This window comes from Bos indicus, chromosome 13 (assembly GCF_029378745.1).
Source record: "Bos indicus isolate NIAB-ARS_2022 breed Sahiwal x Tharparkar chromosome 13, NIAB-ARS_B.indTharparkar_mat_pri_1.0, whole genome shotgun sequence".
NCBI lineage: Eukaryota > Metazoa > Chordata > Mammalia > Artiodactyla > Bovidae > Bos > Bos indicus.
The window spans coordinates 60,877,588-60,903,086 of NC_091772.1; the positions used below are offsets into that span (position 1 = coordinate 60,877,588).

Sequence of the window (25,499 nt, forward strand, 5' to 3'; positions counted from 1 at the left end):
CTAACCAGCAGGTCGTGTGTTAGACACTGAAAGAAATGAATTAGAAATTGAGGAATATAGTCCTTTCTTAATGGTATAGACATGTAGTTTTCCTCCTTATTTTTCATTCTCTTTATGTCTCCAGATAGATATGAGAAGTAATCAATTATATCAGGGTATCTTGACTTAAAGCTCCAATGACTGGAGAAAAATTACCTGCTAACTATCAGAAGGGTGAAATCTTCAAATTTCAATTTGAAAAACAAACACACAAAATTCCCAAAATACAAATTAGATATGGAAGTCTATCTGGGGTACATTTCTTGAGGTTGTAGTTTTAGATTTTAATATACTTATGTTTTAACTTCACAAGACCATAAACTATTTCTTTTTTTCCTCAGTACTCTACCTTCCAGTACAGGAAGAGAGTAGGTGCTCCATAAATATTTGTTAAAAGAATAAATACAGTAGTATATCCATTATTACCTATGCAAACAGCCACATATACACACACGTGCTAAGTTGCTTCAGTTGTGTCCGACTCTTTGCATCCCTATGGACCGTAGCCCGCCAGGCTCCTCTGCCCATGGGATTCTCCAGTCAAGAATATTGGAGTGGGTTGCCATTCCCTTCTTCAGAGGATCTTCCCTATCCAGGGATCGAACCCAAGTCTCCTGCAGCTTCTGGACTGCAGGTAGATTCTTTACCACTGAGCCACTGGGGATTGAATTCAGCAATATATGAAAAGAATTAAAACCATGACCAGGTTGGATTTACTGCAGGAGGAAAGAGGATTAAGTATTTGAAAATCATAACTATCACCCATCAAATCAACATGGTAAAGGAGAAAAATCATGACCATTTCAAGAGATGCATAAATAGCACTTGAAGAAGTACCATATGCATTTATGACAAAGACTTTCAGAAAACTTAGAGTTGGAGAAAACTTTCTTGACTTCATAAAAAAAGCATTTACAAAATACCTATAACTAGCTTCATGCTTGATGGTAAAAGAATGAATGCCTCAAAGATCACAAAAATGCAAGGGTATTCACTCTCATTACTCTTATATAGCATATTCTGAACATTCTACCCAGCACAACAAGACAAGAGGAGGAAATAGAAGTCATGTAGACTGGAAAGTAAGGAAGAAAATTGTCCCATTTGTAGTTGATAGGATAGCCTACAGAGAAAAGATGAAAGAATTTGCAAAAATCTTACCAGAAAAAATACGTGATTTAAGCAAGGATCGGGATACAAGATCAACATATAAAAAATGAATTGTATTGCTATACACTAACTAGTGGCCTTCAAGGTAGTTCTGTGGAAAAGAATCTGAATGTCCATGCAGGAGAAATAAGAGACACAGGTTGGATCCCTGGGTCAGCAAGATCCTATGGAGGAGGGCATGGCAATCCATTCCAGTATTTTTACCTGGAGAATCCCATGGACAGAGGAGTCTGGTGGGCTACGAGTCCATAGAGTCACAAAGAGCTGGACATGACTAAAGCAACTTAGCATGCATGCACACACTTAATAACAAGCAGGGTATGTGGACACTGAAAGCAAGGGTATAAAATCATAAAAATCACTTAGGTGTACACTGAAAAAAAATTAGGGCTTATACTTAACAAGATACTGATGAAAGATATATGAAGAAGACTTAACTGAAGTGGCATGGGCACCCATGTCCTTTGATTGGAAGACTCAATATAGTAGACAAGTCACTTCTCTCCAAGTTAAAACACAGCTTTAACTGTTATCATAATCCCAGGAAGATCTTTTGTAGATATACACAAGAATCTTCTAAAATTGTTATTGAAAGGCAGAGGAACTGGGGTAGCTGTAACAGTTTTTAGAAAGCAGAATAAAACAGGAAGAATCACTGTACTATCTCAAGACATATTATACAGCAACAGTAGTCAAGAATGTGTTGTATTGGCAGAGGAAGAAGTACATAATCCATGGAATGGAATAGAGTACCAACTATAGCCAACTAAATTTTGATAAACCTGCCAAAGCAATTCAGTGGAGGAAGGATGTGCTCAGTTGCTCAGTCATGTTGGACTCTCTGCGACCCCGTAGACTGCAACCTGCCAGGCTCCTCTCTCCATGGAATATGGGATTGTGTTGCCATTTCCTACTCCAGGAGCAAGGATAGTACTTCAACAAATAGTTACTGCAAAAACTGGATATCCATAGTTAAAAAAATCCATTCAAACTAAACTTCACAACTTAAAATTTAATACAATAGGATGGGAGAGATCACTTGGATGGAAAGGACAATAATATACTGGATGTCATGAGCTGTCATAAGATGTTGGTTAGAAACAAGTTGGATCTTGATATAGCGTTCTGCTCTGTTGGGTATATACACAGTATTGCATACAGAGAGAAAAGTAATGAGCCCCATCCAGGGTTAAGAGGACATTGGGGGGAATTGTTTCTTCCCATCAGAACTTCCACATTCCCAGGATTATGACTCATGTCATAAGGCCTCAGTTTCCTCTTGCAGTTTCTAGAACAAAGCATTACTTTGTCATGCATACTCAATGGTGCAAGTTAATCATCTTGTGTTCTGGGTGGCATGGCATTCTCCCCCTCTCTGGTTCATCACCCATGATAGGCCAGTAAAGGTGATCACTCAGAGTCCTAGCTGTGCAAAGTGCTCTGCACTCCTCAGGACACAGGCCTTCCTCTCTCCCAGAAGCCATGAATCTCTTGATGCTGACCTTCATGCTATGTGGGTTACTAACCCTGGTGACCAAAGGTAATGGAACCCTACAGTGCAGAGAAGATGCAACTAACATAAGTTGTTGACCCTGAGTTCCCAGGTGTCTTGAGGGAGAAAGAGGGTCCATAGGAAGAGCTTTGGGCCAAAAAAGAGCAGTGAAAGTGCTTTCCTGATAACAACTCCATGTCCTACTCTCTAAGAATCTGCTGTGGTTGTTCTGTCATTAAGTTGTGTTTGACGTTTTGTGACCTCCATGGACTGTAGCATGCCAGGATGCCAGGCTGCCAGGCTCCCCTGTCTGCCACTATCTCCCAGAGTTTGCTCAAATTCATGTCCACTGAGTCAGTGATGCTGTCTAACCATCCCAGCCTCTGCTGCCCCGTTCTCCTTTTGCTTTCAACCTTTCCCAGCATCAGAGTCTTTTCCAATCAATGGCTCTTCATACTGTCCATGGGGTTCTCCAGACAAGAATACTGGAATGGGTTGCTATTTCCTTTTTCACTGGACCATGTTTTGTCAGAAGTCTTCACTATGACCTGTCCTGGGTGGCCCTGCACAGCATGACTCAGGCAACTATTAATCTGGGGTGACTTCTGAAACATTTCTCCAAAGGCAGGAATTTCCCCAGTCTTCTGAGTAGCCCTCTATTTCTTTGTCTATAACTAACCATTGTTAACTCAACTTCACTTTGCTTCTATTTTAACAATTTCATTGCTGCACCTATTTTATAGTTGTGTCCTGTTAGTCCAACTCTTACCACCATCTAGAATTCTTTTTTTTTTTTTTTGCCTTTTTTTTATTTTAAAACTTTACAATATTGTATTGGTTTTGCCATATATCAACATGAATCCACCACATGTATACACGTGTTCCCCATCCTGAACCCTCCTCCCTCCTCCCTCCCCGTACCATCCCTCTGGGTCGTCCCAGTGCACCAGCCCCAAGCATCCAGTATCGTGCATCGAACCTGGACTGGCGACTCGTTTCATATATGATATTATACGTGTTTCAATGCCATTCTCCCAAATCATCCCACCCTCTCCCTCTGCCACAGAGTCCAAAAGAATTCTTTTTTGTTGTGAAAGGGTTTTCAAGGGAGGCCCTCATTTGTTTATGTTCTGAGGCAAGGTGGACAAGTTCAGCACGCTGTTTGTAGTTGGCAGACCTGTCATGAGAAGGATAACACAAATTTAAGTTAGAAGTGGAGATAAGTTAAGACAGTAAAAAGATGAGTGATCAATAGGGACCTTCTGCTAACTGATCAGTAATGAATGAGCTTACTCCTTCTTTTTAATAATGCTACTTTGGAAACATATCTACTTTGATTGGAAGTATTAAAAATAATATTTTCAATTGATTAAAAAGTTTCAAGCAATCAATAGGTTTATATAAGTTTAAGAAAGAGGTCTTTCCTACCCTAGGTTAACAGCTCTTCAGTCTTCTCTTTCAGAATCACTGAATCAATCAATGAAGTAATCTAATAAATTAGTTGTGTATCCTAGCAGATGCAAAATTTATATGTCTCATGTTTTTAAAAACACAATATAAATTAATCATATGGATTCTTCTGCAATGTACCAGCATTGTATCTCAGAGACTTATCAGTGCATGAACCTACTTCATTATTTTTAATTTATACACCGAATATATGGCTGGGGTTGTAAACTTCCTTTCTTTTTAAAAAATGTTCTGCCATCTTTTATTTATGTTTTCCTTTATCCAATGCATACTTTTTTGGAATGATAGAATAATAATAATAGAATAGAATATTCCTATTTTTGTACTTGGAGTCTAATCATTTTACAGTGTTGTGTTACTTTCTGCTATACATCAATGTGAATCAGCTATAGATATACATATATATCCTTTCTTCTGAGCCTCCCTCACACTCTCCATCTCATCCATCACAGAGCAAAGACCTGGGCTCCCTTTGTTATACAACAGCTGAAAACCAGTCTTTAATTATTAGAACAATTTGGCAAAGAAAATTAGTAAGCAAATGCACGTCTTTCCACTTATGGCAATGCACAGACACACACATACTGAGAAGACCGTCAAACAACTGACCAAACAGGTTACACTCCTCCTCACTCTTATCACTTGCGTGTGAGAATGTCCGTCCCCAAACACTGATCACTCCATTTTTATCACATTCTTTCATATATTTCAATGAGTGAAACTGTTCTCTCACTTTTGTTTAAATTCATCACACTTTACTTGCAAAATGTTTGGACATTCGTTCATTCATTCCATTGTATTTCTGAATTCTTTCTTAGTAATTTTTAAGAGTTCTTTATGTACTAAGAAAATGGACTAAAAATTCGGAGATGTTATATCTCATTTAGAAAAGTATTCCCTTCCTTGAAATGGACATGAATGTGCCTATGAGTCTATATCTCGATTCGCATGGAGACAGTGAGGTAAAGAATTACCATCTTCACTCAATTCTGATTATGAACTACTAGCTGAAATTTTGGAAAGTTTTGAAATAATAAAGAAGGAGCAATATGGTTTTGCCTTATTGCTCTCTCTGAGATTCCTGGATACCATGTGGGGAAAATGTATATCATCCCTTTAAATTTTCTATTACATTATGAGTATTTTCTCATATATTAAGTATTCTCTAAAAACTGAATTTTTTATTACTACATAGAATTTCATGTAATTGGTGCTCTGTATCTTTTTAAAATCCACTTTCATAGTTTGACATTTATGCCCTTTTTATTTTTACTAAGTATGTTTATGTTTTATATACAAGTATATTCTTTATAATCATTCATAGACGTAAACCATTCAACATAATATTCCTAGAAATACAACTTATTCCTGTCTACTTAGTGCACTGTCAATTTATGAACATTGCAAACTTTTAGATAAAAGAAAATATTTACGTTTATAATATTTTCCATTATTTGACTATGAAGAAATCAACTTCAAATCAAACTTAAAATATATACATATATTTATTAAGTATTTTGATTTTTCTACAAAGCATGTGGTTCTGCTTGTTTCTCTCTTTTATGTTGAGGATGGTAGTTTTTCCTGCTGATTTGTAGATTTTCCACTTATAAGTTCTATTTTGCAACCAATTTAAAATTTTGAGTGTATTTTGTGTTTTACAGTGAGGCTGCATCTGAGGGTTTGTAAAGAAACTTTTTACCAAGCCAAACTGTCCATCAGTGGACTACTTTTAATAGCTATATTTAAGTTAATGCTATCTGATTCTGTATCTGTTTTTTTTCTTACAGGAGAATTCACACATGGTTCAATGTTTTGACAAGATGGCTTATTGTGCCTGTATTAGCGTCATTGTTATTCATATTTTAGATGAATGATTTTGAAATATTGGTGATGAAGGTCACAAATCCTAATGACATAATAATTCCAGGCTGAGAAACTTTGAAATAAATAACTGCTGTAATTATATACATATATATATACATACATACATATACAATGTTTACCAAGTTATAAGATTATTCCCAGTCATCATCATTGTATTGCTTAAGCCATATTCTTGGAATTATCTTTGATATTCTAAGCTGTGAAATCCATCTCTATCAGGAAATCTATTACATCTACCTGCAAATTATGCCTAGAATCAACCCATCTCACCACCTGCAGTGTTACCACTCTGATTCAAGCCACTGTCTTCTCTCATCCATTGCTGCCGTGGATTCCTCACAGGTCTCTGTCCTGCTATTGCCTCCTGCAGTCTTCAGTCAAGAAAACGTAGGGTGTGATCTGCTCACATAGAAGTCAGACTCTGTGCCTCTTCTGTTCAAATCTCTGCAGTGACCCCCTCTTCTCTCAGAACAAGGTATAGCCAGGGTCCTTACAGTGGCCCACCAGATAGATCCTCCATGGTCTGATGCTTATGACTTCTCTCACCTCATCTCCCACTACTCTAGTTACATTGACCTCAAGACCTTTCCTCTAACATGCCAGGCTTGCTCAACCCACAGAGTCCTGTTTGTTTCCTCTGCTTATAATGGGCTTGCCCCATATACTGGCATGGCTAATTCCTTCACCATCTTAAAGTTATTGTTTTTTGTCACCGTCTGTCAAGACCTATGCCAACTGCTATTGAAGAAACTGTCATCTACCCCTATGACACACCAAATAGGTTCCACTTCAATCTATTCTTTCTTATTTCTGAAAACCACTTATCATCCTCTCACATACAGGATACTTTGTTTCTTTATTGTCTGTTTCCCTTGCTAAAAAGTCTGCCTTGTGTTTTTGTCTGCTTGGTGCACAAATATATCCCAAATGTCTAGAATAGAGTCTGTACCATAGTTAGGGCTCAAACTTCTCTTGAATGAGGGGCTGTACACAAATTCCAACTCTGGAGGGAATAGTTGAAAAGGAGTAGTGAGGAATGAAGTGAGAAGCAAGAGTGAAGAAGAGTGGACAGAACAAGATGGTTTAACAAGTTTGGGAATGGAAGCGAAATGCTGAGAGGACACAGGTTTCAAGGATGGACACTCTGGAGGAAAAGACACATGGCGAAGTAATCTTTATAGAAGTGAGGAATGTGGAAGCAGTGTTAGACTTTGTCCAGCAAAAACAAAGTAAAGTAATAAAAAAGATGGAATGGTTACCTTTGAAATCTACAGGAAATTTTACCAAGGGAAAAGAATTGGAGCCAGTAAAAATAATTAACAAAATATGAAAAAATCACTGGAGAAATGATATCCTGGTGGAGGAAATAGGAGCCAAATTTTCACTGTGCTCTCTTTCTCTATCTCAACCCACAAATGGTACTTTTCTTACTTTATCAAATAAAATCCAAAAAAGGTTGTGTTGAGAATTATTTGACCTTCCTCATACATCATTGTCTTCCTCCAACATACAGCTTTTGCACTACTTGTTTCCTAGAATACACCGACATTGGTGTTTCTTGGGCAGTTTGCTGAGAAAGATGGTCATGTAGTTGCTTGATAAATGGAACAGACTAGTTTCACTTTGGCTTCCCTAGTAGCTCAGTTGGTAGGGAATCCGCTTGCAATGCAGGAGACCCCCACTGGATTTCTTGGTGGGGAAGATCCCCTGGAGAAGGGATAGACTACCTATTCTAGTATTCTTGGGTTTCCCTGGTGGCTCAGCTGGTAAAGAATCTGTCTGCATATCCTCACCCTCCAATGAATTTTGATGCTTCTTAGAAAGCCTACTATATTGCTTGTCTGAGCCGATCATTCTTTCTTAACTATTTTGCACTGACATTCTTTCTCTTCAATTTTCCTGCTCCACTCCTGTCTGTGTCTCCCTCCTACCCCATCTTAGGACTTTATCCCACATCTCAAGGTTTTAAGAATTCAAATAACACTTTTATTTTTACCATTGCCAACACTCATACCAGTGAGAATTGGAAAATTCCCTGCCATATAAGTAAATAAACGATGCCACAATCATCAGCAATTGCAGCCACCATGATGGTGAGCCCTGATGGAACTCAGGAAGAATATCTGCCATTTAACAGTCATTAGACTGCAGCCACTCCCCATAATGAGCACTGGGGAAACTCGAGATGTAAAAACCCAGAAGAACTGGCCCCAGATAGGTGAAATGGATATCAAAGGAATGATTTCAGTGAGTCCAGACTCATGCCTCTTCCCATGCATAGAAAAATAACAACTTCCTTGAGATATCTGGTTTTCCTTTAATTTGCAATAATCTTTTGATGTTCTGACTACCTAGCCTTTGTTGGAAAACTTCTGTAAAACCAGCCTCCCTGCCTTGCCTTCCTGGAGCAGTTCCCTTGGGGCTACTTGAGATGCTGCTCCCTGGACTTAAGTCCTGAAACTTTCTACCACATAAAACATAACTCAACTTTTATGTGTTGTGTATTTTTAAAGTTAATGTGCAGTATGGCTTTGCATCCATCTTCTCTTTTCCTCTTGACATAGCTGAGGTAGTGTGCCTTCTCCAAATCAGCCAAGTATTATATGTGGTCTTGATCTTTGTCACCTAATCAAGGACTATACCCTTCCTTTTCCCCTCATTTCTCTCTTCTGCTTTAATCTCCCATTTTCTACTACTTTTTTTCTTAATATTTATGGATGTGTTCTGTTATTTCCTAATCTTCACAACAAACCTGAAAAACCCTCTCTTGACTTTATATTGACCTCCAAGTACTTATCTATTTCTCTGTTCTTTCTCACAGTTAAACTTCCTAATAGTTTGGTCTCCAGGTTCTACTTTTACTTCTCTCATTCACATGTCAATCACTTTACTTCTGTTTCTCCATTTCCTGCTGTTACTGAAAGAGTGTGTGTGGTGTCCAGCTGCTCGCCGCTCAAAAGCCAGGTTGGTGGAAAGGAAAGCTTGCTTTATTTCAGGTGCCAGCAACTGGAGGGGAAGGTAGCAGACATCTGTCCAAAGGCTGACTACCCACCCTCTCCCCACACAAGCAAGGTGGGCACGAACTTTTATAGACAGAAGTGGGGGATGGCTGCATGCAGAAACAACACTGTCATCTCTAATAGTCATGTTCAAACTCGTCATCAGTGGTCTGGCCAGCATCATCATGTTTGTTTTAGGTACAGTTAATCTTCAGTCCCAGGGTCCATTTTTTCCTGTTTCTTTGAGACCAGTTCTAAGAATTGTGGCAGCTCACATCATGGGTACAGTCTGGTCATCATATAATTAACTTCTCCACCTGGTGTTTTATTATATATAAGACAACTCACAGGATATGGCCTAGACTATTATCTTTTAGCCCTTGAGAAAGAACTAAAGGTCCTTGACTATGCTTAATGATTACATTATTATTATTTAGTCTCCTTTGGCTGTTTTCCTTTGTTTCTGCATATCTCACTTCTCTGATTAAACTTATTCTTTGACTAAAGTTTTCCATGGACAAAAGGCAGGCAGAGGACATGGGTGGTGGAGGCAAGGACCATAGTGTCCTGCTTCATTTCACTACCACTCTGAAGATTGCCAGTAATGCTCATTGTGTTAAATACAATAGAGACATCTGACTTATCTTGCTCAACCTCACAGCAGTATTTACCTACAAATGTCCATGTGTTCTTTTAGGAAACATTTTCCTCACTTCCATAATCTAGTCATACTTGATACAACATTTCTTGTGTCACTGTGGCATTTGCCATTTTCATGCACACCAGCCTGATTTCACCATCAGTACCTCAAAGCATGGTTGATTGCTTGCAAATCAGCCCTATAGTGGGCATTTCAGAAATGTCATGGAATTTTCAGCTCACTCTGGGATCATCTATTAACTACTGGCTGGCAGAGTGGTGGGAAGAAATATTCCAGCTCCTCTGACCCTCAAGAATGATAGTTTTGCCCTAGCCATACATTTGTTGCCAGAGTTCCATGTAGGATTAAGCTCTAGTCAACCACAGTGGTAATTAATTGTATAACTCACCTTTCTTTTTATTTTTGCTGTTTTAATTCCTTAACTTCCCCATTTCCAAACTGATTTTAGGAATGGGGTCAGGGGTGGGGGGAGCGGAGTTGTGCTGAATGCCTCTTAATTAATTATTATATACATCATTCACAATTTTTCCCAAGGTCTTTTTTTGGGTATGCTAATCTAATTCTCTAGGGCCTCATTCTCCTGTTCTGCTCCAATTTATCTGGCTGTGCCTTCTGAACATTTTACTCTTATCTGAGCCTTCAATATTGACACTAATCAGAATTTAATCATGGTCCTCTTTTATGTCATATTATTCCAACATGCACTACACTTAATCTATAACTGTAGCTTTACATACTGGCCATAAGCAATGATTTCAAAACTTACAACTGAAGTGTAAACTTCTCTACTGAGTTGCTACAGTTATATCCCACTGCCCTTTGTACTTCTGAGCTATATTGTGTTGTTGTTATTGTTTAATCACTGTTTGTCCAGCTTGTTTTCAAACCCACAGACTGTAGCCCGCCAGGCTCCTCTGTCTATGGGATTTCCCAGGCAAGAATCCTGAAGTGGGTTGCTGCCGGGAGCCGGTGTGAGGAGCTCCGCCTGTAGCAAAGGTCATGAGGAAGGAGGCTCGGCATACGCAAAGGCAGGATCGAGCCTCAGGAGTCCCCCTGGAAATTCTCGAGCATCTACCCCCAAAACCAGAGTCTGCCTACTTTCTGCTTTGTGCTGTCACCTACACCTCTGACTTTACAGGGGGCTGTCCCCCACTACCTCTCTCTGAAAAAAAGAGTTAACTTATAGCTCCAGTTAATAAAGTTCCTGGGTGTGATAGTGTTTCAACCTACAAACTCCTTTGGAAGTCCTCTAGCCTGCTTGAATAGGTTTTTCCGGCCACATGTGATTGCTCAGAGCCTCCCAACTGTGACAGGCATGAGATGTTCTAAACTGTCTAAATACAGATTCCTTTGAGCAGTTAAAAGATTGATTAGAAATTGTATTGGTGAAGGGTTTTTCACTTCTTAGGCCAATGTTTGCTGCTAAGTCTCCATATCCCTTACCTGCTGTGTCCCTGGCAGTGTATTGATTAATATAATTGGTGTAAGTAGTAGCTTTAATGTTTGTAACCTGGGACCCTTGAGTTAATTCTTTTTCTTGTTATAGCCCACCACACCTTTGCCCTATAGGAATGCAACTTTATCTAATGCTTTTGGAGGGTGGCACCTGACTAATCACCTTTAGAGAAAAATAAGTTTTCTGAAACTTATTCTTAAAATGTTAAGAGGCCTCCGAGCCAGAAGATGATGCAAATCACCTAAACTTTTGCATATGATAAGTTTGCAGGAAGAAGGCCTGGCTTACTGCATGTCTCTACCCCTTCCCCCATTATCCTCTATGCATAACTTAAGGTATAAAAACTACTTTGGAAAATAAAATGCGGGCCTTGTTCACCGAAACTTGGTCTCCCCATGTCGTTCTTTCTCTCACCTTCTGGCTGAATTATCCAGCCTCTTTTCTCCACTAAATTTTCTCACTGAGCTATCCTTATTTAACCACTCTTTATATCTTTAATTAACATTTAAATAAGCTGTTGTTTCCTGATCGCCAATGCCATCTCCCCTTCGAAACCCCTGACTCCACCAGGGCTGGACCCTGGCAGGTTGTCATTTCCTTCTCCAGAGAATCTTCCCAACCCAGGGATAAAACTCATGTCTCCTGCATTGGCAGGCAGATTCTTTACCACTGAGCCACCAGAGAAAGCCCGTATTGTGTTAAATGTCCCAAAACAAATACTTGTAACCACCTTTTGCTCCTCCCTCCAACTCATATTCTTTCCTCAATTTACTATGCTATGAATGGCAAGCATCAAGAATCTCCCCTATATCTACTAAAAAATGTAGTAATGTACTTGGATTTCTCCATCTTCCATTTACCTTTTTATTCAAAGAATCAGTGTCTGAAATCTGTCCTCTTCATTCCACAGTTCTCACAGCTTCAGTTTCAGCTGCCATCAAGTTTTATCTGTCTGAACATGTTTCCCAAATTCTATTCTTCCTTTTCTCTTAACTAATTTCTGTGTGTTATCCTAGCTAACAGTCTAAAATTTAAAGTAAATTAGAACATATGATGGTTTGAAATAAATGAAAATGCTTCAAAATGGCCTGTAGGGACTAGGTGATGGGATTGCTACTTTAAGTTCATTTCGTCTCCTCTGCTCCTTGCACGTTATATTTCAGATTCTCAATACCTTAAAGACACTATGCTGTTTTTTAATACTGGGGCTGAGTATATGCTGGTCCTTTTGGAGAAGGAAATGGCAACCTTCTCTGTTATTCTTGCCTGGAAAATCCCATGGACAGAGGAACCCAGGGTCACAAAGAGTAGAACATGACTGAATTGACTTAGCATGCATTCTAAAACACTCTTTGGCTCCTGTGTAATCCTGTCATCTCTTTTCATCTTTCTTGCCTTCCATGGCTTAAATATCAGCTTTACATATGTGTCCTCTGTCTTATTTTCTTTCCCCTCCTTTTCTTTCCTTCTCCAGACTCTCTCCTGCCTCCTTCCCCTCCTTCACTCTGTCCCTCTTCCCACCCATAGCAATTTCCTTAATGGCACATGTCACAGTTTTTACTATAAAGTTTTAGCTTTCTTCTTTGTCTCTCCAAATGGCTTGTAGTATTTTTATCATATTATTTTAGATGGCAATAGTAGTGGTTGTCAAATTTTTGAATTGCTGTTTGTAATCTTTTGCTAGAATTTAAAAATTGACTGCTTGTTTTTTTTCCCTGCAGCTGGCTGGTTTGTTGAAAGATGTTGGAAGAATGATATAGGATACTGTAGAAAACGATGTTTACTTCTTGAAAGGTACAAATTACTTTGTGTGAACAAGCAATCATGCTGCATTCCCCTAAGAAGTTATGATCCGTACACTCAATGGCCAATCCATCGTACCTTCTTCAAAGATCTAAATGTTGAATATATTACTCATGATGATTTTCCTTTTTCCCCCGATTCTGGGTTTACTGATGAGGTAACAGTTAAAGCAACTATGACTCAAGAAAGCAGAGTAACTGGGGCCACTGCTTCCCAGAGAGATTCTTCCTAGACTTTGACACCTACTCCTGAGAGCACTAAGGATACAACGTTTTCTGATGAGCCTGAGACAGCAGATCTATATAAGTGCTGGGACTAATATGCAGGGAGCCAATTCTACTGATATTATTTTACGGGGGACAGTTCTATCGGGGATCGGATGCCATAGAGACGGACTTATTGCAACTGCCAAGGCAAGAATGAAGAGAGTAACCTTATAATTAGAACTATATAAAGATAAGTGTATAGAAGATACAAAGATTCTTCATATTGGGCTTAAATTCTTTTCCTGTTTTCCTCTGATATACTAATGTATATGTGCTAATATTGGGTTTCAAGTGATATTTGTGTGTCTGAATATTTTTCCACAATAAATAAATAAATAAAACAAACGTCACAGTTTTGAGTTGCCTCAATAGTTGAGACAGAAAATTTGATTTTATTAACACCTGAAACCCCACTATCATATATGAAGAACCTATGCAGTCACATAAAAATTTCCAAACAAGTTTTCCCTTCCTTGTCCCTACCAACATTTTTTGTAAGTGTTGACTTTAAACCCCTGTTTGTATCACGAGGTCGAATTTTGTTTAATGCTTCAACCAGAAACAAATCCAGTTATAGTTAGAAACTACCACACCCACCACAAACACTTATTTAACTAGACAGAGACGCAAGTCAGACATGCCTTGAGAACACATCCTATTAAGAACTACGTCACAAGTTCTACTTATCTTTCCAACGTTCTTTCCACTCAAATGTCTACTCAAAACCTCCAACTGTGGTTGTCTCATTGCGTGCGTGTCCAGATGTCCATTTTGTCCATGAATACTGATCACCTGTAGGGTGCCTATGCTTCATTTGCCTCTGTCATGCACGTGCTGTTTGTACAGCAACAAGTGGTTCTGCAACTTTACTCTCTGATATCACAAAGGAGCAGCTATTCACTCCAAGTTGATTGATTAGTCATGTGCTGAGCTATGGTTGGGGTGTTACTGAGAGCCACAGTCTCAGATGCCTAAAGGTCTCAGAATCAAGAAGGTTTACTCTCTAATTCTTTTTAGTTTGTCTGGGTCAAGTTGCCAGGGATCCTAGCTATAGAAGAGGTATTCGGCCTCAGGCCACTGACCCTTAAGTAGACCTCATATTGCAATAGCTCTTGGGCCTCCTGTTAGGCTGACAAATATCCTACTTTGCCTGGGACTGAGGGTCTTCCCAGAACATGAGAGTTAGAGTACCAAGACTAAGAAAGTCTTTAGCAAGCCTGGGCAAGTTGATCACCTTCTTTCTAGTGTACTACCTTGGCCCGAGTTGCTCTTCTCCATTTCTTTTGTATGGCAAACACCCCATCACACAGGTCACATATCAACTTCACAGAGGCAGTCGTTCACTATGAAGACATCCTGAGGCCACCACTCTGCCTCAGCCTAGAGTATTCTTCTTCTATGCCTTTCCCTTAAATGTCACCTCCTTAGAAATAATCCACTCCTCACTCTACTTTGCATCATCTTCTTCCTGTCGCCTGAACTCTTTGAAATATTTTGTAGATTTCTTTGCTGTCCTTCTGCATTATTTCATTAGTTATGTACATATAGCCTGTCATCAGCACTCTAATGTACACAGAGTCCTTATCCCATGCTCTGGTTCCTGACTGTGTCCCAAGTTGGTGGACCAGTGCCTTGTGCAAGGTGGATGCTCAGTGAAAACTTGAGCACTTGCTGTTCCTGTAATCATCTCAACAAATATGAGAAGGCTGGACAATACAAAGTAGTAATCATCAATCTTGGATATTGGATATAACATTTTTTCAAACATATTCATATTGATAATTTAAGGGAAATAGTTTTTTGACCCTCAGTTTTTTAATGTGTTGTGATACTCAAACCATTCTTAACATGTTCTTCTTTTCTATCTCCACTTTCTAAATTTCTCTCACTCTTGAATGAAAATTTACCCCTCTCCCCTTTTTTTCTGACAATCGTGGATTATTCAGAGTGGAAAAACCTGCAGGTATCAAATGTGGATAATTGAAAGATTGGTGCTGGTGTTCAGAAAGTAAGTAATCATAGACTTTGGACAACAAATCCTTTGGAAATTCAAGTGATTTTCAATTCTTGTTTCCCAAAGCAGGGACAGCAGAGTAAATCAGCTGGTGTTTGATAGATCTTTGTAGATAAACTTTAGTGATAGCTTACGATGGGATTTTTGGTGAGAATTGGACTATAAAGAAAGCTGAATGCAGAAGAATTGATGTTTTTGAACTGTGGTGTTGGAGAAGACTCTTGAGAGTCCCTTGGACTGCAAGGAGATCCAACCAGTCCATCCTAAAGGAGGTCAGTCCTGGGTGTTCATTGGAAGGACTGATGCTAAAGCTGAAACTCCAATACTTTGGCCACCTGATGCAAAGAGCTGACTCATTGGAAAAGACACTGATGCTGGGAAAGATTGAGGGCAGGAGGCAAAGGGGAAGACAGAGGATAAGATGGTTGGATGGCATCACAGATTCTCTGGATATGGGTTTGGGTGGACTCCAGGAGTTAGTGATGGACAGGGAAGCCTGGTGTGCTGCAGTTCATGGGGTTGCAAAGAGTTGGATGTGACTGAGCGACTGAACTGAACTGAACTGAAATGAACTGCATTTCTCTCTCTTTGTGTGTATGTATCACTTATATATCTGACACCTAATCTTTCAACCTTCATATTTACTTTTGATTGAATAAGGTCTCTTGGTAATTCCATTTTTAAAAATAAAAAGTGGGAAGACAGTTGATACTGACCTTCATCTCATTAGTAAAAGTAATATTTATCTATGTATATATAAACTAATATAAAGAAAGCACTATCTATTTACTAAGAGGATGCCTCTAAGTAAAATAAAAAAGTTTTCTTCATCAATAATTGTTTTTCACATTTTATAATACATTCATGTGGTTCTAATCAGTTTTGTTCCAAGTATTACAACAACGGTTCAATCTTGAAGTGTTAAAATATTTATAACTTTATATTTACACAGATTTCACAATAAAAATTATGCTTTGTTGCAGAGAAATATGATAGAATTATCAATATAGACTTTCAAAAATAAAAATTTATTATATTAAGTTCTAATTTTATGGGTATGGTAGAATAAAAATAAGCTACTGGAATTAAAGTTTAAAGAGGAAAATGATGAAATATCTCTATTAGTAATGAAATATTTCTAATATTTCTGTTACTGTAAATGTAACAGTGGTTTCAGACAATGAATTTTAAATCATTATAACTAGGCTCAAACACATCTTTATTCATCAAAATAGGAACCATCATAATCAACACAATTTTGACAATGAGAAATAAGTTTGTTTATTCCTGTAGCATAAAAATCGATGCTTCTGGATTCAACGAACTCTTGGAAAGCATTTTCTGCATCCTGCTGGTTGTGGGAACATTTTCCCTGCAAAAAGTTGTTGAGATGCTTGAAGAAGTGGTAGTTGGTTGGCAATAGGTCAGATGAATATGGTTGATGAAGCAAAACCTCATTCAAACTAGTTCATTCAACTTTTGAAGCATTGGTCATGTGACATGCTGTTGGGCATTATGGCAGAGAAACATTGGGCCCTCCAGTTGACCAATGCTGGCTGCAGTAGTTGCAGTTTTCTGTTCAGCTCATCAATTTGCTGAGCATACTTCTTAGATGTAATGGTTTCACTGGAATTTAGAAAGCTGTAGTGGATCAGACTGGCAGCAGACCACCAAACAGTGACCATGACCTTTTCTTGGTGCAAGTTTGGCTTTGGGAAGTGCTTTGGAGCTTCTCCTAGGTCCAACCACTGAACTAATTGTATAAAATCCACTTTTCATCACACCTCACAATCTGATCAAGAAATGATTCATTGTTGTTGTGTAGAATAAGAGAAGATAACCCTTTAAAATGACAGTCTTCTTGATTTGCGGTCATCTCATGAGGCACCCTCTTGCAACCCAAGATGGGCGGGTCATGGTGGAGAGATTTGACAGAATGTGGTCCACTGGAGAAGGGAATGGCAAACCACTTCAGTATTCTTGCCTTGAGAACCTCATGAACAGTATGAAGAGGTAAAATGATAGGATACTGAAAGAGAAACTCCCCAGGTCAGTAGGTGCCCAATAGGCTACTGGAGATCAGTGGAGAAATAACTCCAGAAAGAATGAAGGGATGGAGCCAAAGCAAAAAGAATATCCAGCTGTGGATGTGACTGGTGATAGAAGCAAGGTCCGATGCTATAAAGAGCAATATTGCATAGGAACCTGGAATGTCAGGTCCATGAATCAAGGCAAATTAGAAGTGGTCAAACAAGAGATGGCAAGAGTGAATGTCGACATTCTAGGAATCAGCAAACTGAAAGGGACTGGAATGGGTGAATTTAACTCATATGACCATTATATCTACTACTGCGAGCAGGAATCCCTCAGAAGAAATGGAGTGGCCATCATGGTCAACAGAAGAGTCTGAAATGCAGTACTTGGATGCAATCTCAAAAACGACAGAATGATCTCTGTTGGTTTCCAAGGCAAACCATTCAATATCACAGTAATCCAAGTCTATGCCCCAACCAGTAATGTTGAAGAAGCTGAAGTTGAACGGTTCTATGAAGACCTACAAGACCTTTTAGAACTAACACCCAAAAGAGATGTCCTTTTCATTATAGGGGACTGGAATACAAAAGTAGGAAGTCAAGAAACACCTGGAGTAACAGGCAAATTTGGCCTTGGAATAATGAATGAAACAGGGCAAAGACTAATAGAGTTTTGCCAAGAAAATGCACTGGTCATAACAAACACCCTCTTCCAACAACACAAGAGAAGACTCTATACATGGACATCACCAGATGGTCAACACCGAAATCAGATTGATTATATTCTTTGCAGCCAAAGATGGAGAAGCTCTATACAGTCAGCAAAAACAAGACCAGGAGCTGACTGTGGCTCAGACCATGAACTCCTTATTGCCAAATTCAGACTTAAATTGAAGAAAGTACGGAAAACCACTAGATCATTCAGGTATGACCTAAATCAAATCCCTTATGATTATACAGTGGAAGTGAGAAATAGATTTAAGGGCCTAGATCTGATAGATAGAGTGCCTGATGAACTATGGAATGAGGTTCGTGACATTGTACAGGAGACAGGGATCAAGACCATCCCCATGGAAAAGAAATGCAAAAAAGCAAAATGGCTGTCTGGGGAGGCCTTACAAATAGCTGTGAAAAGAAGAGAAGCCAAAAGCAAAGGACAGAAGGAAAGATATAAACATCTGAATGCAGAGTTCCAAAGAATAGCAAGAAGAGATAAGAAAGCCTTCTTCAGCGATCAATGCAAAGAAATAGAGGAAAACAACAGAATGGGAAAGACTAAAGATCTCTTCAAGAAAATCAGAGATACCAAAGGAACATTTCATGCAAAGATGGGCTTGATAAAGGACAGAAATGGTATGGACCTAACAGAAGCAGAAGATATTAAGAAGAGATGGCAAGAATACACAGAAGAACTGTACAAAAAAGATCTTCACGACCCAGATAATCACGATGGTGTGATCACTCACCTAGAGCCAGACATCCTGGAATGTGAAGTCAAGTGGGCCTTAGAAAACATCACTATGAACAAAGCTAGTGGAGGTGATGGAATTCCAGTTGAGCTATTCCAAATCCTGAAAGATGATGCTGTGAAAGTGCTGCACTCAATATGCTAGCAAATTTGGAAAACTCAGCAGTGACCACAGGACTGGAAAAGGTCAGTTTTCATTCCAATCCCAAAGAAAGGCAATGCCAAAGAATGCTAAAACTACTGCACAATTGCATTCATCTCACATGCTAGTAAAGTAATGCTCAAAATTCTCCAAGCCAGGCTTCAGCAGTACGTGAACCATGAACTTTCCGATGTTCAAGCTGGTTTTAGAAAAGGCAGAGGAACCAGAGATCAAATTGCCAACATCCACTGGATCATAGAAAAAGCAAGAGAGTTCCAGAAAAATATCTATTTCTGCTTTATTGACTATGCCAAAGCCTTTGACTGTGTGGATCACAAGAAACTGTGGAAAATTCTGAAAGAGATGGGAATACCAGACCACCTGATCTGCCTCTTGAGAAATTTGTATGCAGGTCAGGAAGCAACAGTTAGAACTGGACATAGAACAACATACTGGTTCCAAATAGGAAAAGGAGTTCATCAAGGCTGTATATTGTCACCCTGTTTATTTAACTTATATGCAGAGTACATCATGAGAAACGCTGGGCTAGAAGAAACACAAGCTGGAATCAAGATTGCTGGGAGAAATATCAATAACCTCAGATATGCAGATGACACCATCCTTATGGCAGAAAGTGAAGAGGAACTCAAAGCCTCTTGATGAAAGTGCAAGAAGAGAGTGAAAAAGTTGGCTTAAAGCTCAACATTCAGAAAATGAAGATCATGGCATCTGGTGCCATCACTTCATGGGAAATAGATGGGGAAACAGTGGAAACAGTGTCAGACTTTATTTTTCTGGGCTCCAAAATCACTGCAGATGGTGACTGCAGCCATGAAATTAAAAGACACTTACTCCTTGGAAGGAAAGTTATGACCAGCCTAGATAGCATATTAAAAAGCAGAGACATTACTTTGCCAACAAAGGTCTGTCTAGTCAAGGCTATGGTTTTTCCAGTGGTCATGTATGGATGTGAGAGTTGGACTGTGAAGAAGGCTGAGCACCAAAGAATTGATGTTTTTGAACTGTGGTGTTGGAGGAGACTCTTGAGAGTCCCTTGGACTGCAAGGAGATCCAACCAGTCCATTCTGAAGGAGATCAGCCCTGGGATTTCTTTGGAAGGAATGATGCTAAAGGTGAAACTCCAGTACTTTGGCCACCTCATACGAAGAGTTGACTCATTGGAAAAGACTCTGATGCTGGGAGGGATTGGGGGCAAGAGGAGAAGGGGACGACAGAGGATGAGATGGCTGGATGGCATCACTGACTCGATGGACGTGAGTGTGAGTGAACTCCGGGAGTTGGTGATGGACAGGAAGGCCTGGCGTTCTGCGATTCATGGGGTCACAAAGAGTCGGACATGACTGAGCGACTGATCTGATCTGAATGATTGTTAAGTGAGTGATTCTTTGCATATTCACTAAATGGATTATTGTCAATAACAAATTCTATGCATTCATATTAAATTGCAATTTTACATGTCAATTTTTATAGCACACCAGTATTCATAGCATCTTACTATATAAGTTTACAATGAAATATTTTGTGTTAGAAAAAACACATGCTCAAAATTGTAAAAAATTCAAGTTACTCTTCATACACTACATGGTGCAGACTGATGGTGGTTTTTCCACTACTCTGATCATTATGTCTTTCTAAAATTCCTATATATTCCTTTTCCTTTATTATAGACTTTCACTATCAGGCAGCATGCTAGCTTTTGCTTTCTTTTTATCATTGCTGCTCAGGGTCCCCTGTAACTTAATAGTCCATCAATTCTCTAAATGAGAATTGACCTCCAAATTGCTGCTAACTTCTTATAAAATGTTAGAAAGATAGTATTCGCATTTGCTTCATTTTTGCATAGGTTCCAGCTCCAGTCTGAAATACCCCATCTCTTGAGTTATGCTTGTTAGATATATGATTTGATGTGTTAGACACTTTATATTTATCTTTTAAAGTAGAAGTTTTACATTTTGATGAACTTTCTTTTTTGTTGCTTTTGCTTTTGGTGTCGTGTCTAAAAACTTCTCGTGATTCAAGATCATGAAGGTTTACTCTTGTGTTTTCATCTTAAGAGATTTTAGTTTTAACTCTGACACTTATCTCTTTGATCCATTTTAATTTAATTTTGCGTGATCTAACATAGGAGTCTAAATTTTGTCTTTTGCATGTGGTCTTCCAATTTTCTCAATTCTATTTGTTAAAAAGATGATTGTTTCTTCATTGAATTGTCTGGAAACCCTCATAAAAAAGTCAGTTGACACAAGAATTAAGATTCATTTCTAGACTCTCAATTCTATTCCATTGTTACATATGTCTAGCTGTTTTGGATGATCCCCATGACCTGTCAGGTTTGATCACTTACCAGAAGGACCTGGATAAGCTCACGTGCACAATTTATTACATTTAAAGAATAAAGACTGAAATTAGCAAAAGAAAAAGATAAATGAGCCTAGAAAAAACCAGATATGAGATTCCTAGTACAGTCATATGGATGCAGCTTAATTCTCTCAGCCATAATGTGTGATAACAAGTGCACAGTGCTGCCAGCCAAGGAAGCTCACTGGAACCTCGGTGTCCAGGTTTTTATTGGAAATCAATCATGTAAGCATAGAGCACTCACATGAATGAACTTAGCTTCATAATCTTCAAGCTCTGCTTTTAGAGTTCTGATACACCTTAGCCTAAAAGCATAGAAACCAGGTATTCATCATGTATCATATGGTCAGCATAAGATACCTGGCAAGGCTCAAGTCTCAGGTAAGCAAAGACCACTTTCTCAGGCAGGATGTTTTAAGGGTTCAGAGGTTATTTACCACATGCTTGTCATGGACCAATTCTGATGACTTTTACGATGGGTAGATTTGGGCAACCACAAGTCATAGAAACAGAGAGTAGAGAGTGGTTACCAGGGTCTGTGTGAAGGAGAAAATGAGGAAATGTTGGCCAGTGGCACAAAATTTCAGTTATGTAAGATGAGTAAGTGCTGAAGATCTATTATGCAACAATGTTTCTATAGTGAACAGCATTATATATTTCAAATTTGTGAGAAAGAGATCTTGTTATCACCACAAAAAAGAAAAAATTAACTGTATGAGGGAATGAATAAAAAAAAAGAAAAGGATTAGGAGAAAAACTACAGACTGAAAGATATTATTTGCAAACAAGTATCCAACAAAACCTCCTATACAGAGTTTGTAGCATTTAGAAAATGGAGAAAGGAAGAGACATCTCACCAAAGATGATTTGTGGAGGGCAAATAAGTACACAAAAGGATGTTTGACATCTCTAGCAGTTAGGAAAATGCAATTTTAGACCAGGATGAGGTAGTACTACATATCTGGATCAGCTAGAATTAAAAACCATGACAGTAGCACATGCGGATGAGGGAGACTGACTCCCTCACACCTTGCTGCTAAGAATTTATAATAACCAAAATCTAGAAACAACCAAAATGTTCTATAATATGTTAATGGTGAAATAAACTGCAGTATATCCATAAGATGGAATACTGTGCAGCAATAAAAGGCACAAACTATTGCTATAAACAGTGATCTCAAAAGTCATATACTGTATGATTCCACTTACAGAACATTCTCAAAAGCAACAAAATTAGAACGATGGAGAACAAATTGTTTATTGCAGAGGTTAGGAATTCTAAGGAAGTATGGGGTCACACAGAGTCTGACACGACTGAAGTGACTTAGCATAGCATAGCATAGGGGGTGGAATGTTACTATAAAGGGGCAGTACAAGGAATATTTCTGTGTTGATTGAATAGTTTTGTATACTGATTGCTTGCACTAATCAACACATATGATAAAATGAGGTTGAAATATACATGTATATTGTAGCCATGTCAGTTTCCTTGTTTTGATATTGTATGATAATTATTCAAAATGCTACATTTGGAGAAACTGGATTTCTCCAATTTGAAGTATATTAACAATGCTGTTAACTATAGAAACACTGTTGTACAATAGATCTTCAGTACTTATTCATCTTGCAAAACTAAAATTTTGTGCCACTGGCCGACATTTCCTCATTTCCTTCTCCACACAGACCCTGGTAATCATGCTCTGCTCTGTTTCTGTGAGTAACCACTGTCTACTCTCTGTTTCGATGACTTGTTGCCCAAATCTACCCATTGTAAAAGTCATCAGAATTGGTCTATGACAGTTCAGTTCAGTCGCTCAGTCGTGTCCGACTCTTTGCGACCCCATGAATCGCAGCACGCCAGGCCTCCTTGTCCATCACCAACTCCCAGAGTTTACTCAAACTCATGTCCATTGAGTCGGTGATGCCATCCAGCCATCTCATCCTTTGTCGTCCCCTTCTCCTCCTATCCCCAATCCCTCCCAGCATCAGGGTCTTTTCCAATGAGTCAACTCTTTGCATGAGGTGGCCAAAGTATTGGAGTTTCAGCTTCAACACCACTCCTTCCAATGAACACCCAGGACTGGTCTCCTTTAGAATGGACTGTTTGGATCTCCTTGCAGACCAAGGGACTTGCAAGAGTCTTCTCCAACACCACAGTTCAAAAGCATCAATTCTTTGGCACTCAGCTTTCTTCCCAGTCCAACTCCCACATCCATACATGACCATTGGAAAAACCATAGCCTTGACTAGACAGACCTTTGTTGGCAAAGTAATTTCTCTGCTTTTTAATATGCTGTCTAGGTTGGGCATAACTTTCCTTCCAAAGAGTAAGCGTCTTTTAATTTCATGGCTGAAATCACCATCTGCAGTGATTTTAGAGCCCCCCAAAATAAAGTCTGACACTGTTTCCACTGTTTCCCCATCTATTTCCCATGAAGTGATGGGACCGGATGCCATGATCTTCATTTTCTGAATGTTGAGCTTTAAGCCAACTTTTTCACTCTCTTCTTGCACTTTCATCAAGAGGCTTTTGAGTTCCTCCTCACTTTCTGCCATGAGGGTGGTGTCATCTGCATATCTGAGGTTAATGATATTTCTCCCGGCAATCTTGATTCCAGCTTGTGCTTCTCCCAGTGTTTCTCATGATGTACTCTGCATATAAGTTAAATAGGCAGGGTGACAATATACAGCCTTGACATACTCCTTTTCCTATTTGGAACCAGTCTATGACAAGCATGTGGTAAATAACCTCTGAACCCTTAAAATATCCTGCCCAGAAAAGTGTCTTTGCAGAAATACAGGATTTCTTTACTGTCTTTGCAACTTCCTGTCAATCTATAGCAATTCCAAAGTAGAAATTTAATGAAGTAAATAAATAAAAACATAAAGCCTGAAGATTTATGTATTTGGTGAGACAATATTCTCTGTTGTCAAGAGCTGTGGATTTAGAGTCAGATAGACTAAAGTCCCATTCCTGACTCCATGGCTTACCAGCTGTGTGGCCTTCAGAAAGTCAACTGACCTCTTTAGGCTTTGGTTTTCTCTTTCAAAGAATGTTCTTTATCTATTTTGTAGCCCAAACTTTAGCTTTCTATATGTTATCTTACAATTTTTTTTGCCTTATTGTCTACAGAATGTAGAATTATTTACTTCATATTTCTGTAGAAACCAACAGACCTTTTTCTTAAATCTATATTTGATCACATACTAAGTGATGTTATCTGTAAAATTACCAGGTCAAGTTCTAGTGATTTTTTTCTAAAATGAGTATTAAAATTAAAATTATGTAAAACACATACTGCCAGTACATGGGCAGTGACACATTCAAAAAACACTTATTTAGCCCAAATACATTACTCGGAGAAATTAAAAGACATTTTCATCATTTTCCTGGAGAAAAGTAAAAGTGAAGTCGCTCAGTCATGTCCGGCTCTTTGGGACCCCATGGACTGTAGCCTGCCAGGCTCCTCTGTTCAGTGATATTTTATAGGCAAAGAGACAAAAACAAACTTTCAGATTTGAATGACCTCTCAAAATGTAAGTCACAATTCCCTATCACATATCAAATAAATTACAAGGTCTTTAGTAGATTCCTGTATGATCTGACATACTATAGCTTTGCCTGCCTTTATCATTCTCGCTTTTGTTTATTCCCTCACTCACTCTTGTACTCCAGGCACACTGAATTTTTGCTCTTCTTAAAACACCCAGTACCTCCCTTCCTTAGAGTCTTTGTTCTTGGTGTTCTCTCTGCCTGGAAGATTCTGATTCATGCGGCTCTCTTCCCCAGTGCAGGCAGTTTTCTTCTCTATGTCTCTTCCTCTGAGAGCCCTCCCCTGGATAACCTGTTCAAAGCAGACACACACACAGTGTATATCATGTTATTCTCTATCTCTAACTCTGGTTTGTTTTTCTTTATCGTACTTGTCACCATCTTGTATTATATGTTTGTTGTCTCTCTCCCCAAACAGAGTGGCAGAACATTGCTCTCTTCTCCTCTTAGACACTGTGCCTAGTAAACAGATCCATATTCAGCTGATCAGTATACCAGTCTTCCCTAGATAATCTGAGAGAAGAGATCATGCTGACTCAGATTGCAGCATTTGGACACTAGGAACCACCACTTCTCCCAGACTGTCCAACTATTTCTAGATGGTTTCAATCATCAGAGATCTTTCCAGTTAGTTTAAACCTGCTGCTGCTCCCCCGCAATTTCCACC

General features: G+C 38.9%; 1 long non-coding RNA gene across 1 annotated transcript in view; it reads left to right on the plus strand.

Moving 5' to 3' along the window:
* The window catches only part of LOC139186550 (uncharacterized), a 48,221-nt gene extending 35,227 nt beyond the window's left edge, over nt 1–12,994 (plus strand). The window contains exon 3 of the long non-coding RNA XR_011570168.1: nt 12,896–12,994. This is a non-coding gene — a long non-coding RNA (uncharacterized lncRNA). The remainder of the gene's footprint in view (nt 1–12,895) is intronic.
* The last annotated feature ends 12,505 nt before the right edge of the window (nt 12,995–25,499 follow it).